Genomic DNA, 20,782 nt, shown 5'->3' on the forward strand with positions numbered 1-20,782 from the left:
GTGTGTAAAAGGACTTGTGGGAAAATTGGAAACATATAGAAGTTAATAAGTGCACTACTAAGATAAGCAGTAAACAGAAGTACCCTTTGAAAACCTAATAATATATCACAGGACAAATTTTCCCTGATTCATGGGGAAGTCATAAATTTAATGCATACAAATACTGCTATAGCTCTGACCCACACAGTTCAGACCCAGGGCAGTGTTGCAGTTAAAATGACACAGCTCATGAGAACAGAACAAATTCAAAATAATTCAAGCTCTTTATATGACTTGCACTTCCTGAAACAGCATGAAGGTGACAAATAGTCCAAAGCAATGGTTTTTAAATTTCTTTTTATTTTTCTCTGTCTTTGACAGACCTCCTATACACAATACCTACCTCATTTCTCACTTTGAAAGCTTGTCTTTAAAATCTCTATCCATAGCTCCCAGCTTGCATGTCTTATATTCACATATTTCTTCTCCCCTGCTTTTTTTTTGGTGGGGGGGAGTTGGAAATAGACTGAATATCTTTTGTTAGTACTGGAAAATTTTCCATGGATTTTAAGATTACATATAGCAGCACACATTCAACTTGCATGCTTATTAATGACTGTACATGTTAATATTTACTCGCTTACCCTTACACAATCTGAAATCTCTATGTGCTTTATTCCTACAATCATACCACTCTCCCCCTAAGAAGGTATAAGAAGAGAATGGACTTGGCAGGGGTACATGGTAACCAGGTATCTGACATACCTCATCATTATCCAAATGTGACTTAGAAAGATAAAATAGAGAAATGGTCATATAAAGACAAAATCACAAAGAAGATAAGCTTGTAATGAATATTTAGCCAGCCTCTCACACTTTAGGCCAAAAGTAAGAGGTTCAGATTTGTGAATCCCCCATTGTGTTAGTTCTAAAATTTAATAAAGTGTGCATTTGATTTCCCTAAGCAAATGTCATCCTGGTTTACTATATGTGCAAGTGTTAATGGAGAACTAGTAAAGGAATAGCAATGGAGACAATAACAAGAGGACAATCATGAAGTCCCCAAATCTATTATGTTTAAGGATTACTTTCAGGGCTGTGTGTGTGTGTGTGTGTGTGTGCATGTGCAGGGGGGTGGAAGGTGGCTACTGTGTAGGCAACACTACTTTATTGAGGGTGGAAGTGGGGAAGGAAAATACTGAGGAACATGAAAATGTTAATAAATGTTAATCTGTTTCACTTTCTCTCTTGCTAATCTTAGCAGGGCCCTGGCTAAAGACACTGCATATGCAAAGATATTACTCATAATTTACATAAAACTATATCATCCTCTCTTAATGAAGTATTTGAAATTCTGCTGGGATCTTAGCATGAAACTTTCTTGGATGGAGAAATCATAGCTTCTAGAAAATCAAACACCTTAGCAGGGACAAATTCAGAGTATGAAGTCAAATGATTATATATATATATATATATATATATATATATATATATATAGTAAGTTAGGAAGTCAATAAATATTTTTTTTGTGATAGTGGTATTTGTAAGCTTTCAAAACTGATTGTGATTAATATATCTTCTTTTTAAAAAAAATTCCCCAAAACAAATGACCATATAAATATACTGCTTGAACTCTCTCTTAACTGAAATCCATTAAGCTTGAATAACTTCATGATAAATTCATACTGTACATTCACCCTAGCATTGCATTCCTTCCCTGTCCCAAAACCAATCCATCACCTATCCTAACATGCACACATCCAGGGAGGAAAAAGAGACTGTGAAGGAAAGAAGACAATGGGTACTTTTTGTCACAAACAAATCAAGTACCAAAGCATCTTTCTGGGTGTATTAACACTCAAACTCAGACATGCAAAAGATGAATTGGGAGATGGCTGCAGTTTTGTCACATAAGGCACTTGGTGCAAATGATGTCCAGTCTCTACCCTGGACCTTAGCCTCACCAGGGTTTCCCATGGCTAGGATTGGTGAACATGACTACCTTTAAGGCCCACATCTGTCAGAAATCTGTCTTCTGGCTTTCTAAGTCCCCCTTATGCATCTTGGTTCTGCTGAACAAATGTTTGCAAGTCCCTTTTCTAGTCTCTGGCTGACAACACATTGTTGTATTTATTTTAATGAGAACATGCAGTCACAGTATATCTTTCTGGATTGTTGACATATAGCTACAAGTCTAGCACTTGAGTTCCATTTAGCACTCAGGCCACTATTGTTCCAGGGAAGTGATTCAGTGATGCACAAAGTCACCACAATTTATTGCAGAGAATCCAGGAACATCCCTTTCTGTATAATGTACATATTAAAATGTGTGAGATAAAACCATTTTTAAAGAAACTTTTTGCCTTAAATTAATATGTGAGATAAGAAAAAAGGTTGACAATCAATGAACTGAGTGGCCATCTCAAATTATAAAAGAACATCAATTTAAATCAAAAGGAGGTGGGATAAAAGAAATAAAGCAGCCCAAAGAAGGAATTATTGCAAAATAATACAACACACAATAAGGAAAATTAACAAGGTTGAAAGTTTGTTCTTAATAATTAGCAAAAACATGGATAAGTCCCTAGGAAAACAAATAAAGGAGAAAAGAGAGAGAGTAAAAAGATTAGTCCATTTGAGGAATGGAAAATGGGAGATTCCATCCCAAAATTTAAAACTTATTCAGCTTAAAGCAATTTTATTTGAAAATTTAGGTGAAATTTACAATTAAAAAAAAACTTAACTGAAATAGACACAAAAGAAATAAAACAACTGAATATTTTACATCAATTAAAGAAATTGCATTTGTTTTTTAAACCCTTCGACAAAGAAACTCCACAACCAAATGGCTTCATTTGTGAATTCCTCTACACACACAAAAAGAAAAAAATACCAATCTAATACAAACTGTAGAGAGAATAAAAAATGTGGGAACACTATCAAACTCCTTAACTCATTTTATGGAAGCAGTATAACCTTGATATCAAAGTTTGACAAAAATATTAACAAAAAACCTAGAGATCAATCTTTTGCATGAGCATAGATAGAAAAATCACAAAGTATTAGCCGATCAAATCTAGCAATACATACGAAAGATAAAACATAACCAATAATTTAGACTCATTCCAGAAATGTAAGTTTGGTTTAATATTAAAAAATAAGTCAATTTATTTCACCACATGTGTAGTGCTGTTATAATAATTAAGACAAATTTAGCATATAAAACAATACAGATTTATAATTTTGTGGTTCTGTGTGAGAAGAGCAAGGACTTGCATATAACACCCAGTGTTCATCATATCATAATGCCCATCACCCAATTACCCCATCCCCCCAACAAGCTCCCCTTCAGCAACCCTCTGTCTGTTTCCTATAGTTTAAAGACTCTCATGGTTTGTCTCCCTCTCTGATTTTTCCCATTCAGCTTTTCCTCCCTTCCCTTATGATCCTCTGCACTGTTTCTTATATTCCAAATATGAATGAAACCATATCACAATTGTCTTTGGCTTATTTCACTTAACATAATCCCCTCCAGTTCCATCCATGTTGATGTAAGTGGTAGGTATTCATCCTTTCTGGTGGCTGAGTAATATTCCATTGTATATATGAACCATATCTTCTTTATCCATTCATCTGTTGAAGGAGATCTCAGGTCATTCCACAGTTTGGCTATTGTGGACTCAATGAAGAATTTTTTTTTTTTAAAGATTTATTTATTTATTTATTTGACAGACAGAGATCACAAGTAGGCAGAGAGGCAGGCAGAGAGAGAGGAGGAAGCAGGCTCCCCGCTGAGCAGAGAGCCCGATGCGGGGCTCGATCCCAGGACCCTAGGATCATGACCTGAGCCGAAGGCAGAGGCTTTAACCCACTGAGCCACCCAGGCGCCCCTCAATGAAGAATTTTAATAAAAATTCTAGACCCATGTATGATTTTCTAGAATCTGAAGAAAGTAGAAACAGAAGAGCAATTCTTTATTCTGTTAAAATGTCTAGAAAAAGTCTTTTATAAAATTTATGAATGAGTGAGTGAATGAATGAATGAATGAATTCTTGAAATTAAGAATTTGAATCTAATGTTTATATGGAAATTGATAAGCCTAATATAATATAAAAATCTTAAAAAAAAGAAACACTACCATATTAAAAAAAAACTTACAAAGCTACAATAATTAAGATTGTAGTATTGGCAATAAAATACACTTACAAAGCAATGGGACACTAAAGGGAATATCTAGCAAACCTACACATATGCAGTCCCTTGATGTAATACAAGGTGACACTGTACTGTTATGGGAGAAATGGTGATCTAATAAATGATGCTAGGTCAATTGAAAATTTGTACAGAAAAAGAAAACAAGAATTTGAATGAGTGGGGCCTGTAGTACTGAAGATATTGACAGAGAGAAGACACCTAACTTAACGTTTTGATTCTTTTTTTATTTTCGGTTCCCCTTGATAATGTGGTTTGCTTTCAAAAGTACGTTTGATGACAGTGTGCCAAATATTTTACCACCCTATAATAAGTGTCACTAGCTTTCTATTCTGCAATGTCTGGTTCTTAATATCCATCTCATCATTTGCTCCTTGAATGAAATCACCAACCAAATTAAGCAAAAAAAAAAAAAAAAAAAAAAACAAACAACCCACATAACCAGTTCAAATAAATATTGTGAAAAAGTCTATGCTGCCCAGAGCAATCTACACATTCAGTGCAATCCCTATCAAAATACCATTGACATTTTTCACAGAGCTGGAACAAACAATCCTAAAATTTCTATGGAACCAGGAAAGACCCCGAATCACCAGGGGGACTGCTGAAAAAGAAAATTGAAGATGGGGGCATCACGATGCTTGACTTTAAGCTCTATTACAAAACTGTGATCATCAAGAGAGCATGGTATTGGCACAAAAACAGACACATAGTTCAGAGGAACAGAATCCAGAATCCAGAAATGGACCCACAACCCTATGGTCAAGTAATCTTCAACAAATCAGAAAAGAATATCCAATGGAAAAAAGACACGCTCTTCAATAAATAGTGCTAGGAAAATTGGAGAGCCACGTGCAGAAGAATGAAACTGGAGCATTCTCTTACACCATATACAAAGATAAACTCAAAATGGATGAAAGACCTAAATGTGAGACAGTAGTTAGTCAGTGGCAGTAACCTCTTTGACACTGGCCACAGCAACCTCTTTCAAGACATGTCTCTAGGGGCACCTTGGTGGCTCAGTGGGTTAAATCCTCTGCCTTTGGCTCAGGTCATGATCCCAGGGTCCTGGGATCAAGCCCTAAGTCGGGCTCTCTGCTCAGCAGGGAGTCTGCTTCCTTCTCTCTCTCTGACTGCCTCTCTGCCTGCTTGTGATATCTGTCAGATATCTGTCAGATAAATAAAATCTTAAAAAAAAAAAAAGACATGACTCTAGAGACAAGGAAAACAGAAGCAAAAATGAACTATTGGGACTTCATTGAGACAAAAAGCTTCTGCACAGCAAAGGAAACAGTCAACAAGACTGAGGTAATGGAATGGAAGAAGATATCAGCAAATGACATAATGGATAAAAGGCTGGTATCCAAGATCTGTAAAGAACTTCTCAAACTCAACACCCAAAAAACAAATAATCCCATCAATAAATGGACAGAAGACATGAACAGACACTTCTCCAAAGAAGACATGCAAATGGCTAACAGACACATGAGAAAATATGCAGGATCACTAGCCATCAGGGAAATACGAATCAAAACCACAATGAGATACTCCCTTACACCAGTTAGAATGACAAAAATTAATAAGACAGGAAACAACTCATGTTGGCGAGGATGTGGAGAAAGAGGACCCCTCTTACACTGTAGTGGGAATGCAAATTGGTACAACCACTCTGGAAAACAGTGTGGATGTTCCTCAAGATGTTAAAAATAGAGCTATCCTATGACCCAGCAATTGCACTACTAGATACAGATGTGATGAAAGAAGGGGCATATGCACCCCAATGTTCATGGTAGCAATGTCCACAATAGCTAAATTGTGAAAGAAACCGAGATGCCCTTCAATAGATGAATAGATAAAGAAGATGTGGTTTATATATCCAATGGGATATTGCTCAGCCATCAGAAAGGATGAATACCCACCATTTGCATCAACATGGATGGAACTGGAGGGGATTATGCTAAGTGAAATAAGTCAAGCAGAGAAAGACAGTTATCATATGGTTTTACTTGTATGTGGAACATAAGGAATAGCATGGAGGACTACAGGGGAAGAGAAGGAAAACTGAATGAGAAGAAATCAGAGAGGCAACAAACCATGAGAGACTCTGGACTCTGGGAACCAAACTGAGGGCTGCAGAAGGCCGAGTCATGGAGGAATGGGGTAACCAGGTGATGGGTATTAAGGAGGGTACATATGGTGATGAGCACTGGGTGTTATATGCAACTAATGAATCGTTGAACATTACATCAAAAACTAATGATGTACTATTTTCTGGCTAATTGAACATAATAATAAAAAATAAAAATAAAAATAAAAATAAACAGTTCAGTATGGCTTGGGTAAAGATATTCTTTCTACCATTCCTTGTTTTCTCTAAAACTAATATTGCATTACTATAACTTATGGTTTTATTTTCAAATTTTATAAGTTTATTTAAGGGTGGACTAAAGTAAACTCTAGGATGTATGAAAAAGTTGTGTTAGTTTTAAAAGATACATAAAATCAATATAAACAAACAAACAAAAAACAGTGAGTGACAGAATGCCTAGATAATTCAAAGGGAAAAACAAAAACCAAACCAAAAATGTTAATGTTGATGTATTCAGTGAGCCAGAATGTGAATGTAATATTGCAGAAAGTTCTGACTCCATTTAATTGATATGTGCTTTTGGCAAAATAATTGAGGATTTGGCCCAAGATAACAGCTTAGACATCTGTGTTCTAAGACCTCTGAGCAAGTGCTCCATGTCATCTATATTCAGGAATGGAAAATTCTGTTATATCCAAGTTACTCTGTCAGTCATGTAATTTAAAATATGACAGAAATATCTTTAAATAGGACAATAATGAACAGATCTCAAAAATTATGGACAAGAATACAATTCTGAACATCAATTGTTTCTTCATTCACAGACTTAGCAAAATAAATACTCTTCTTCTAAATATTCTTTATCTTAAAAAAAATGCAAGGTAGGGGAAAGCACCTAGATTTAAAATGAAGGTATAAAATGAAGAGAAAACAATATATAGCACCCCTTCCAGAAAAATGCATGATTTATAAGGATTTTGCTTTTAGTAAGGCTGAAGATAGCTGAAAAACTAAATAATGTGAGAAGTTACCAAAGACCTTGAGAGTTAGCTGAAATTTCACTCAAGAACTTACAGAACTTAATCAAAGTTGCCTTTGTTGAAAAGCAGATTTACATTCCAAATGAAAGCATTCAGAGGGCTGGAAATCAGAAGACCAGAGGAAAAAGGAAAGGGAAGGTCACCCCACATATTTCTTATCATCATTGCAATGTTCTCTGCCTTCTCTTGCTCAGCAAAATCACAAAGAAAAGTATTTGGCTCAGAAAACTATTGTGGTGTAGGTAGTAAAAGTAGTACAAAGTGTAAGTAACCAATCTCTAGGAAATAAAAGATGGAAAAATTAACATAAGTCAAAGCTTAATTAGAAGATCAATGGAAAAAAAACTTAATTAGTAGATCAATGGAATCATTAATGTACTCTACAAACATAACTATAACCCAGTGCGGGTAATACAAATGGTTAAAATATTTGAGATACATTTAGCTGCTTCACTTTTTAGCATGATATTCATCTTGTATGGATATCTGAGCACAAATAGAATTCTGAATTATTACTATTAAATAACTTTTATTTACATTTAAATATACACTAGGCATTCTGTTAGGCACCTTCCACAAATTACCCTCTTCTTTATTTGACCTTGACATGCTGACTTTTCTGAAGGCGTGGTAAAATGCCTCTTTATTTTTTTCACTGACTTTTAACTCATCTGCCTAATAAAAATTCCAAAATTTATATCTCAATGTAAACCTCTTATTAGGAATTCCCCATTCTTCTAGTCGGAATGACATCTGTGCTTTGATAATATCATAAATATCTCAAATTAAGCATGTCCTAAACTGATCTCTTGGTTTTCCCACACAAAGCTGATTTAACTTTAGTCCCTCTTCCCTGATTCAGTATTAATTTGTCTTCATTTTCTTCCCTCTACCTGTGCTCACATATATAATCTATTAGATCTGACAGTGTTGCCTTGCTTCTCTACCTCATGTGCCTCACCTTCTCTCCATCTCCACCTGCCACTGACTTTGCCAAACCTACTATAATGTCTTCCTTGGACTCCTGCCTTACAGTCTTTACTGATATATGCATCCACAGGCACTCTGCCCCACTTCTCATTAATAGTAGGTAGAATGATTTTTAAATAGGATCATGTCCATCCCCATTTTAAAATTTTTAGACTGTAAGAAGAAGAAAAAAGAAATGGTCTTAATCTCCAACAGTCCTTGGATATTCTGAGCTCTTGTTAAGCCCCAGTTCAATTTCAAGGCAGCAGGAAGTTTGGGAATAAGAATGACAAAGGAATGGGGCTCAGGGAAGAAAGGGTACGTTTTGTTCCCCTTCCATATCAGTGCCTAGCAAAGAACAAGGCAAACAGTTTGATTTCAAATAAAGTTCGGTAAATGAAAGAGAACCACCAAAAAGCAATTTCATCTGGTCATATTCTAAACCAAGGCTGGTGCTCTATTAACATCAATATTGAGGATGATAATATAATGTCCATTTATACAGCACATTATGCATCTACTGTGCAAAATAACACTATGACATCCATTCCAGCTAATCTCTCTCTATAAAAAGAGTATTACACAGTTAAATATAAAGTCACATGACTACCTGCAAACCTAGGTTTTGTCCCATGTTTGTGTGACTCCAAATCTCATGCTCTTACTGTCTTCTCTTGGCAAGAAGGGAACCAAAGCATGCTAAAATCATAATAATGTCAGTAAAAGGGTCCGAGCTGGGATGTGTGGTCTTTGTTTAAATAAGCATACTCATACTTTTATGAATTTTGTTGAGCCTTGGAATTTTAGTCAGGTGATAGGAGCTGCATATTATGGTTTGTTATATAGTTTATCTTTTTTGAATGAGATAAAATTTGCTATGCTTTGAATGTTCATTATATGTTTCAGCTTTTTTGAATATGTCCACACTATTGTAGATTTATATTTGTGCTTTAAAACATCAAATACTTTTTTTTAAGAGTAAAAAGATAATTTCCAACTACTTTTCAGGAAAAATTTTACGAATTGGACTTTCTATATAATTGTAGGTACAGAAAATAAATAAGTGAACCACATGTGACTACCACTGGCTGGGAGTGTCTTCAGGATGAGTAGCAGGAAGTCAAGGAAGTCCCCAGACTTCAAAAAGACTCAACTGGATTTGAATATTGTTCTATCATTTTTCAGAAGTGTCAATTTACGCCAAATTTTGTCCTCCGTAAACCTCAAATATATCACCTATGAGACTATGATGATAATACCTTACTTTTAGTGTCCTTTTAAAGATTAGGAATGATAGTTTTCATTGTTTATATTCTCAATGATGTCATTATCACCATCACCGTCATCATCATTAACAGCAGAAACAAGAGACAGGTTTTTGTTTTTGTTTTTTTTCCTCTCTTTTACTCTCAAAGTATATCCTTTGCTTTGTCTGTCTTGGTTTCTTTTTTTTTCTTTCTTATTTTTCTCTAAGAAAAACACAAAGGTGTTAAGATTGATTACATACTTTGCTTTTCCTTCTGGCCACCATTTGTCACTGTTGTAAGTAAACAGCAAAATAAAATCTTCTCTTACTAAATGAGACTCCATACAAATCCCACACAGTCTGTACTTGTTGGAAAAAAGAAAGGTCTCTTTTCCAGGTGTCCAGATTTGATCTTTCTGTATAAATCAATAGTTACCTATATACACCATCCACCCATCTTAGACAGATACCCTTAGTTACACAAGATACAAAATCTACATTGCGTAACACATATTTTCAGCCATTTCACAAGTCCTTATAAGGAAAATCTTCTCATTTAAGCTTGTTACTGTTCAGCTCAGTTCTATATCCCTATGACATAAATCTAATTAAGACTTTGACAAACACAATTTAGAATGAGAATTCAAAAATACAATTAAAAGGTTTAAATGCAAAGAAAGTGATTTTGGGTATTAAATGTAAATGACATTTTAATTCAAAGAATTCATCAGTTTGGAAGTTAATGAAATTAATGAAGCAAGAAATAAGATGCAAATCCAAAAGTTTATATTCCTCTGATTAGTTGGCTGCCCTGAGCAAGCCCTGAAGAGGAATCAAAGCCAATTACAGCCATAAGTAATAATTTGGGATGTTCTTTCATTAGATAGTTATATACAATAAAATACTCTGAAAAAAATTTCTGAACACATGGCACATTCACTCGAAAGTATCCAAGACTGTGCTGGGGGTGGGGGCATGTTACTGAATGGATGTTGGGAAAATAAATTAAAATATTAGAAGTACAGGATAAATATCATCATTCTTATTTTTTTAATGTTATTTATTTATTTGACACAGAGAGAGAGATCACAAGTAGGCAGAGAGGCAGGTAGAAAGAGGGAAGCAGGCTCCTTGCTGAGCAGAGAGCTTGATCCCAGGGCCCCGAGATCATGACCTGAGTTGAAGGCAGAGGTTTAACCCACTGAGCCACCCGGGTGCCCCTCATCATTCTTATTTTAAAAAGCCATTTTAATGCCCTAAAATTCAAGGATGAAATTTTAGAATATAACAAAATTAGAAAGTTAAAGCTCTGGGAAACTCTGAAATCTTTTTTTTTTTTTTTAATTTTTTTATTTTAAAAAACATATAATGTATTTTTATCCCCAGGGGTACAGGTCTGTGAATCGCTAGGTTTACACATTTCACAGCACTCATCATAGCCCATACCCTCCCCAATGTCCATTTCCCCCCACCACCCTTTCCCGTCCCCCCTCCCCCCCGCAACCCTCAGTCTGTTTCTTGAGATTGAGTCTTTTATGGTTTGTCTCCCTTCCAATCCCATCTTTTCATTTTTTCTTTTCCTACCTCCCCCCAACCCCCCCCGCCTTGCATCTCCACTTCCTCATATCAAAGAGATCATATGATAGTTGTCTTTCTCTGATTGACTTATTTCGCTAAGCATGATACCCCCTAGTTCCATCCACGTCGTCGCAAATGGCAAGATTTCATGTCTTTTGATGGCTGCATAGTATTCCATTGTGTATATATACCACTTCTTCTTTAGCCATTCATCTGTTGATGGACATCTAGGCTCTTTCCACAGTTTGGCTATTGTGGACATTGCTGCTATAAACATTCGGGTGCACGTGCCCCTTCGGAGCACCACGTTTGTATCTTTAGGATATATACCCAGGAGTGCAATTGCTGGGTCGTAGGGTAGCTCTATTTTCAGTTTTTTGAGGAACCTCCACACTGTTTTCCAGAGTGGTTTCACCAGCTTGCATTCCCACCAGCAGCGTAGGAGGGTTCCCCTCTCTTCGCATCCTCGCCAGCATCTGTCATTTCTTGACTTGTTAATTTTAGCCATTCTGACTGGTGTGAGGTGGTATCTCATTGTGGTTTTGATTTGTATTTCCCTGATGCCGAGTGATGTGGAGCATTTTTTCATGTGTCTGTTGGCCATCTGGATGTCTTCTTTGCAGAAATGTCTGTTCATGTCTTCTGCCCATTTCTTGACTGGATTATTTGTTCTTTGGGTGTTGAGTTTGATAAGCTCTTTATAGATTTTGGATACTAGCCCTTTATCTGATATGTCGTTTGCAAATATCTTCTCCCATTCTGTCAGTTGTCTTTTGGTTTTGTTCACTGTTTCCTTTGCTGTGCAAAAGCTTTTGATCTTGATGAAATCCCAATAGTTCATTTTTGCCCTTGCTTCTGTTGCCTTTGGCGATGTTCCTAGGAAGAAGTTGCTGCGGTTGAGGTCAAAGAGGTTGCTGCCTGCATTCTCCTCAAGGATTTTGATAGATTCCTTTCTCACATTGAGGTCCTTCATCCATTTTGAGTCTATTTTCGTGTGTGGTGTAAGGAAATGGTCCAATTTCATTTTTCTGCAGGTGGCTGTCCAATTTTCCCAGCACCATTTGTTGAAGAGGCTGTCTTTTTTCCATTGGATATTCTTTCCTGCTTTGTCGAACATTAGTTGACCATAGAGTTGAGGGTCTATTTCTGGGCTCTCTATTCTGTTCCATTGGTCTATATGTCTGTTTTTGTGCCAGTACCATACTGTCTTGATGATGACAGCTTTGTAATAGAGCTTGAAGTCTGGAATTGGGATGCCATCGACTTTGACTTTCTTTTTCAACATTCCTTTGGCTATTCGAGGTCTTTTCTGGTTCCATATAAATTTTAGGATTATTTGTTCTATTTCTTTAAAAAAATGGGTGGGGTTTTGATAGGGATTGCATTAAATGTGTAGATTGCTTTAGGTAGAATAGACATTTTCACAATATTTGTTCTTCCAATCCATGAGCATGGGATATTTTTCCATTTCTTTGTGTCTTCCTCAATTTCTTTCATGAGTACTTTATAGTTTTCTGAGTACAGATTCTTTGCCTCTTTGGTTAGACTTATTCCTAGGTATCTTATGGTTTTGGGTGCGATTGTAAATGGGACTGACTCCTCAATTTCTCTTTCTTCTGTCTTGTTGTTAGTGTAAAGAAATGCGACTGATTTCTGTGCATTGACTTTATATCCTGACACTTTACTGAATTCCTGTATAAGTTCTAGCAGTTTTGGAGTGGAGCCTTTTGGGATTTCCACATATAGTATCATATCATCTGCAAAGAGTGAGAGTTTGACTTCTTCTTTGCCAATTTGTTTGCCTTTAATTTCTTTTTGTTGTCTGATTGCTGAGGCTAGGACTTCTAGTACTATGTTGAACAGCAGTGGTGATAACGGACATCCCTGCCATGTTCCTGACCTTAGCGGAAAAGCTTTCAGTTTTTCTCCATTGAGAATGATATTTGCAGTGGGTTTTTCATAGATGGCTTTGATAATATTGAGGTATGTGCCTTCTATCCCTACACTTTGAAAAGTTTTAATCAGGAAGGGATGCTGTACTTTGTCAAATGCTTTTTCAGCATCTATTGAGAGTATCATATGGTTCTTACTCTTTCTTTTATTAATGTATTGTATCACATTGATGGATTTGTGGATGTTGAACCAACCTTGCAGCCCTGGAATAAATCCCACTTGGTCGTGGTGAATAATCCTTTTAATGGACTGTTAGATCCTATTGGCCAGTATTTTGGTGAGAATTTTCGCATCTGTGTTCATCAAAGATATTGGTCTGTAATTCTCTTTTTTGGTGGGATACTTGTCTGGTTTTGGGATCAAGGTGATGCTGGCCTCATAGAATGAGTTTGGAAGTTTTCCTTCCATTTCTATTTTTTGGAACAGTTTCAGGAGAATAGGAATTAATTCTTCTTTAAATGTTTGGTAGAATTCCCCTGGGAAGCCGTCTGGTCCTGGACTTTTGTTTGTTTGGAGATTTTTGATGACTGTTTCAATCTCCTTACTGATTATGGGTCTGTTCAGGTTATCTATTTCTTCCTGGTTCAGTTGTGGTAGTTTATACGTCTCTAGAAATGTATCCATTTCTTCCAGATTGTCAAATTTGTTGGCATAGAGTTGCTCGTAGTATGTTCTTATAATTGTTTGTATTTCTTTGGTGTTGGTTGTGATCTCTCCTCTTTCATTCATGATTTTATTTATTTGGGTCCTTTCTCTTTTCTTTTTGATAAGTCTGGCCAGGGGCTTATCAATCTTATTAATTCTTTCAAAGAACCAGCTCCTAGTTTTGTTGATTTGTTCTATTGTTTTTTTAGTTTCTATTTCATTGATTTCTGCTCTGATCTTTATGATTTCTCTTCTCCTGCTGGGTTTAGGCTTTCTTTGTTGTTCTCTCTCCAGCTCCGTTAGGTGTAGGGTTAGGTTGTGTATTTGAGACCTTTCTTGTTTCTTGAGAAAGGCTTGCACTGCTATATATTTTCCTCTCAGGACTGCCTTTGTTGTGTCCCACAGATTTTGAACTGTTGTGTTTTCATTATCATTTGTTTCCATGAATTTTTTCAATTCTTCTTTAATTTCCTGGTTGACCCATTCATTTTTTAGAAGGATGCTGTTTAGTCTCCATGTATTTGCGTTTTTTCCAAATTTCCTCTTGTGATGGAGTTCGAGCTTCAGAGCATTGTGGTCTGAAAATATGCAGGGAATGATCGCAATCTTTTGGTACCAATTGAGACCTGATTTATGACCCAGAATGTGGTCTATTCTGGAGAATGTTCCATGTGCACTAGAGAAGAATGTATATTCAGTTGCTTTGGGATGGAATGTTCTGAAGATATCTGTGATGTCCATCTGGTCCAGTGTGTCATTTAAGGCCTTTATTTCCTTATTGATCTTTTGCTTAGATGATCTGTCCATTTCAGTGAGCGGAGTGTTAATGTCCCCTGCTATTATTGTATTACTGTCAATGTATTTCTTTGATTTTGTTATTAATTGGTTTATATAGTTGGCTGCTCCCAGGTTAGGGGCATAGATATTTAAGATTGTTAGGTCTTCTTGTTGGACAGACCCTTTGAGTATGATATAGTGTCCTTCCTCATCTCTTATTATAGTCTTTGGCTTAAAATCTAATTGATCTGATATAAGGATTGCCACCCCAGCTTTCTTCTGATGTCCATTAGCACGGTACATTGTTTTCCACCCCCTCACTTTAAATCTGGAGGTGTCTTTGGGTCTAAAATGAGTTTCTTGTAGGCAGCATATGGATGGGTTTTGTTTTTTTATCCATTCTGATACCCTGTGTCTTTTGATTGGGGCATCGAGCCCATTAACATTCAGGGTAACTATTGAGAGATATGAATTTAGTGCCATTGTATTGCCTGTAAGGTGACTGTTACTGTATATTGTCTCTGTTTCTTTCTGATCTACTCCTTTTAGGGTCTCTCTTTGCTTAGAAGACCCCTTTCAATATTTCCTGTAGAGCTGGTTTGGTGTTTTCAAATTCTTTCAGTTTTTGTTTGTCCTGGAAGCTCTTTATCTCTCCTTCTATTTTCAATGATAGCCTAGCCGGATGTAGTATTCTTGGCTGCATGTTTTTCTCGTTTAGTGCTCTGAATATATCATGCCAGTTCTTTCTGGCCTGCCAGGTCTCTGTGGATAGGTCCACTGCCAATCTAATGTTTTTACCCTTGTATGTTACAGACTTCTTTTCCCGGGCTGCTTTCAGGATTTTCTCTTTGTCGCTAAGACTTGTAAATTTTACTATCAGGTGATGAGGTGTGGACCTATTTTTATTGATTTTGAGGGGCGTTCTTAGCATCTCCTGCATTTTGATGTTTGTTCCCTTTGCCATATTGGGGAAATTCTCTCCAATAATTGTCTCCAGTTACCTTCTGCTCCCCTCCCTCTTTCTTCTTCTTCTGGAATCCCAATTATCTCATGTTTTGTCGTCTTATGGTGTCGCTTATCTCTCGAATTCTCACCTCGTGGTCCAGTCTCTCTTTTGCTCAGCTTCTTTATTCACTGTCATTTGGTCTTCTATGTCACTAATTCTTTCTTCTGCCTCATTTATCCTAGTAGTGAGAGCTTCCATTTTTGATTGCACCTCATGAATAGCTTTTTTGATTTCAACTTGGTTAGATTTTAGTTCTTTTATTTCTCCAGAAAGGGCTTTTATCTCTCCGGAGAGGGTTTCTCTAATATCTTCTATGCCTTTTTTGAGCCCGGCTAGAACCTTGAGAATTATCATTCTGAACTCTAGATCTGTCATGTTACCAATGTCCGCATTGATTAGGTCTCCAGCCTTCGGTATGGCCTCTTGTTCTTTTTTTTGAGGTGAGTTTTTCCGCCTTGTCATTTTGTCCAGATAAGATTTGCTTTCTCCTGCTGTGGAATTCCGCTGTTCTTGGTGACTGAAGTTGGTTTTGGATGGGTTTCTTGTTGATCTTCTGGGGGAGGGGCCTGTTGTAGTGATTCTCAAGTGTCTTTGCCGCAGGTGGAATTGCACCGCCCTTGCCAGGGGCCGGGCTAAGTAATCTGCTCGGGTTTGCTTTTGGGAGCTTTTGTTCCCTGAGCGCTTTCCGTAGAGTTCTGGAGGACGGGAATGAAGATGGCGGCCTCCCAATCTCTCCGCCCGGAGGAGCTGAGAGCTTGGGGTTCCGCTCCTCAGTGCGCTCTCAGAGCAAAGCGCCCAACCGCCCCGCCTCCCTGGCCTGCGGTCGCGCCTTGAGGAAAGCAGTCAATTGCTGGAGCTGGAGAAAAGCGCCAGGTTGCTTCCGTCTCCGTGGCCTCCGCCCGTGCTCCGAGCCCACCCAGCCTGCGACCGGCACAAGGTAACCCCGGGCTTAGAGCTCACTCCTCGGCTTTGTCGCTGTAGCCGGCTTCCCCACTCTAAAACCTGTGAGCTCTGCAGCACTCAGACACCCCCAGTCCTTCTGTGACCCCGCGGGACCTGGGGTTATGCTGACCCCGCCTGGGTTTCCCCCCGGTTTAGCCTCTGGAGCGATGTCTCCCAGTGGAGCCGACTTTTAAAAGTCCTGATTTTGTGCTCCCGTTGCTCCACCGCTTCCCCGGAGCCAGCCCCTCCCCCCAGGGTCTATCTTCCCGTCGCTTTGGATTCACTTCTCCGCAGGTCCTACCTTTCAGAAAGTGATCGATTCTCTGTTTCTAGAATTGTTGCTCTTCTTCTCTTCGATTTCCCGTTGGATTTGTAGGTGTTCATAATGGTTAGATAAGCTGTCTAGCTGATCTCCTGCTACCCGATGTCGTCTCAGCCTGCTACTTCTCTGCCATCTTGACTCCTCCCCGAAACTCTGAAATCTTGACAAATTATGTCATTCTGAGCAAATGATTATAGGCATATTGGTGGTGATATCAGCAATTTCCTACTTACATGGTAGATAACACATACATTACTCAGGAAAAAAAAATATGTATAATCTCCCATCTACCTCCCATATTATAAGAAAATGTCCACATCTATTCCTTTGAAAAACACTGAACTAGCAATTATCCATTTAATTGCTTTGTTAAACACATTCATTTATATCATTTTTTTAAATAAGCAAAAGTATTTTTTGCTGAAAAAATGTTTTAAGCATGGCATAGTACTATGATTCTCATTAATCTAAAAATTGGTTTCATAGTGTAACAGGTATCCTTCCAAAATGTCTCCCAAAGATACCAGCATTTTGGTATCCAAATCATTGTGAAATCCTTCCTTTTCATGTGTGAGCAGGACCCAGTAATTGCTTCTAATGATTAGAATATAGCAAAAATGTTAACTCCTTAGATTAGGTTATTAAAAAATTATATCTTCTATTTTATGGCATTCTCCTCCTTGTTCTCCTCTGCTCCTGTTTTGATGAATCAAGTTGAAGAGGTACACATGACAAGGGATTAAGTGTGGCTTCTGGCCAACTGGTGGCAGGACAGCAAGTTTTCAGACCAAATGCCTTTATGGAACTGAATCCTACCCCTACTGGAAGTGAACTTGGAAGCAGATGTTTCCCTTTTCAAGCTTTTTCTGTCACTATGGCCCTGGCTAACACCTTGGCTCAGTAACTTTTTGTGAGACCCTTAAATTGAGGACTCCATTAAACCATCCTTAGGATTTTTGATCCACAGAAAGTGTAAAATAATAAATGTGTTGTTGGAAACCACTAAGTTTGGGGGAAAATTTTGTTATGTAGCAATAACTAATGAATAAGTATTTTAGGGTATCTAATTTAATCAGTCTTATGACCCAGTATATTGTGGAAATTCTACTGAGAAACCTCAAGAAAATTAAACCTAACCAGTCAATTGAAAGGTCTTGTACTAGAGTGCTATTTGTGTTACTATAAACAATGGTGTTACTATAAATGGTCTTATTTTAAAATAAGAAAGGAATCTTGCAATTATTAAACATAAAAAAAAGTTAACTTTCTTTTGTTTGAAAACTGAGGACTCCTTTTGTGTGGGTTCTTAGAAAAGATAGTAATATAGCAGTCCTAATATATGAAAATACAGGCAGAAAGTTGTTTTAGTTCTAAACCCGATTCTCAAAAATCTACAATATATTGGTCCTTTATAAATATACTACAGTGAACTTTGCTGCCTTCTTTGATAGCTTTGATGCAATTACTCAGCCATTATAATGAAAATAGATTGTCAGGAAGGAAAAGAAAGGATGGGTAGGCACTTGTCCTAAAACATCCACAGGATAGAGTTTTGGACTTAAATATTAAACTTTGATAACTTTCTTCTGATTCAAATTTCTCAGTTGACTTGATGTTTATAACAATAATAATTAATAAAAATAAAAATAAGCACTGTATTTAGAAGTTTGTTTTATATAGATAATATATATGTATTAGTTTTCCACACTAATTATTTAAAAATTTCATTACTAGTATTCCCTTGTTTTTGTCAAAGATGTTTTGGGAAAAAAATTTTCCATTGGGGTGCCTGAGTGGCTCAGTTGGTTAAGCATCTGACCTCAGCTTAGGTCATGATCCCAGGGTCCTGGGACTGAGCCCTCCATAAGGCCCCACCCTCATCCTGGTGCCTGCTGATCCCTCACCCTCTGTACCTCCTCCCACTCGTGCTTTCTCTGTTTCTTTCTCAAATAAAATCTTAAAAAAAACCTTTTTTTTCCTTTATAATTCATATTTTTAAGTTAATCAACATATTCCTTTGTTATTGTCATACTGAAAACATATGGAAGAGTATTAAAATGGAAGATATATCATGACAAAATAAAAGGGGATATGAGTTAAGTTTTATTCCCTTTTTAAAAAGTATTTAATTTATTTATTTGACACACAGAGATCACAAGTAGGCAAAGAGGCAGGCAGAGAGATAGGGGGAAGCAGGCTCCCTGCTGAGCAGAGAGCCCAATGAAGGGCTTGAACCCAGAACCCTGAGACCATGACCTAACCCGAAGGCAGGGGCTTAACGCACTGAGCCACCCAGGTGCCCCAAGTTTTATTCCTTTTAATGGGAAAATGCAAATATTCCTACTTGTGAAAGGCACATTGTCCTTAGATTTGAGTTTTCAAATAAAATACATATGTTTATATTTACAGATTCCTATTTTACATTTAAGACTTTACTCAAATTGTAAAAATGCTAAGCCAAATGACTATATAAATTCTGAGAGAAGGATTGTAAAGAGTATTATCACCATAAGAGATGGAAAAAAGCACAGCTTGAATTGTATCCCAGGTAGAATTTGTTACTCTGGAAATTAGGAAAACAAAACCTTTGACATCCATGCCAGGAAATACAGATATGGATATTATTCTAAGAATTACCATGGAACCCCATCTGTTAATTTAATTTTTATTTTTATGATTATTACCACATCTAACATATTCTTACATGTTTGTTCTTAAACCACCGAAGATTCACAACAATGAATTTATGACAATCTGTTAATTACTTAAATTCTACCTCTCACCACTTTTCTCCTAATCTCCCACCCACTTATTATTATATTTAATCTATTTTCATTTTTATTTATGTTAAATCAACATATATTGTATCATTAATTTCAGAGGTAGGATTTAGTGATTCATCAGTTGCATATAACATCCAGTGCTCATTATATTAAGTGCCCTCCTTAATACCCATGACCCAGTTACCCCATCTCCCCACCCACCTTCCTCCCTTCCAGCAATCCTGAGTTTGTTTCCTTAGTTAAGAACCTCTTATGAATTGCCTCCCTCTTTTTTCATCTTATTTTATTTTTTTCTTCCCTTCCCCTATGTTTATGCTTTATTTCTTAAATTCTCGTATCAGTAAGATCATATGATAATTGTCTTTCTCTGACTGACTTATTTCATTTAGCATAGTACGCTCTAGTTCCAACCACATCATTGCAAATGGCAAGATTTCATTCTTTTGATGGTTGAGTAATATTCCATTATATATATATATATAATATTATATATATTATATATAATATATAGATATAGATATATCAATAAAGAAGATGTGGTAATTATATATAATATTATATATACATGTATATATAATATTATATATAATATTATATATAATATATACATACATGTATATATAATATTATATATAATATTATATATAATATATACATAAATATAATTATACTTATATTATATATTATATTTATATTTTATAATTATAATATAATTATAATTATATATTATATATTATATTTATGTATATATTATGTATATATTATATATGCACATGTATAAATAATATTATATATATAATTACCACATCTTCTTTATTGATATATTTATATCTATATCTATATCTATATATAATTACGACATCTTCTTTATTGATTGATCTGTTGATGGACATCTGGGCTCTTTCCATAGTTTGGCTATTATGGACATTGCTGCTATAAACATTGGGGTGTATGTGCCCTTCAAATCTTTATGTTTGTATCCTTTGGATAAATACCTAGTAGTGCAGTTGCTGGGTCTAAGGTAGCCTATTTTTCACTTTTTGATGAACTTCCATACCATTTTCCAGAGTGGCTGCACTGATTTGCATTCCCACCAACAGTGTAAAAGAGTTTCTCTTTCTCCATAACTGATCAACATCTGTTCTGTCCTGAGTTGTTAATTTTAGCCACTCTGACAAGTGTGAGGTGGTATCTCATTGTGGTTTTGATTTGTATTTCCCTGATGCTGAGTGATGTGGAGC

This window comes from Martes martes, assembly GCF_963455335.1.
Source record: "Martes martes genome assembly, chromosome: 3".
Taxonomy (NCBI): Eukaryota; Metazoa; Chordata; class Mammalia; order Carnivora; family Mustelidae; genus Martes; species Martes martes.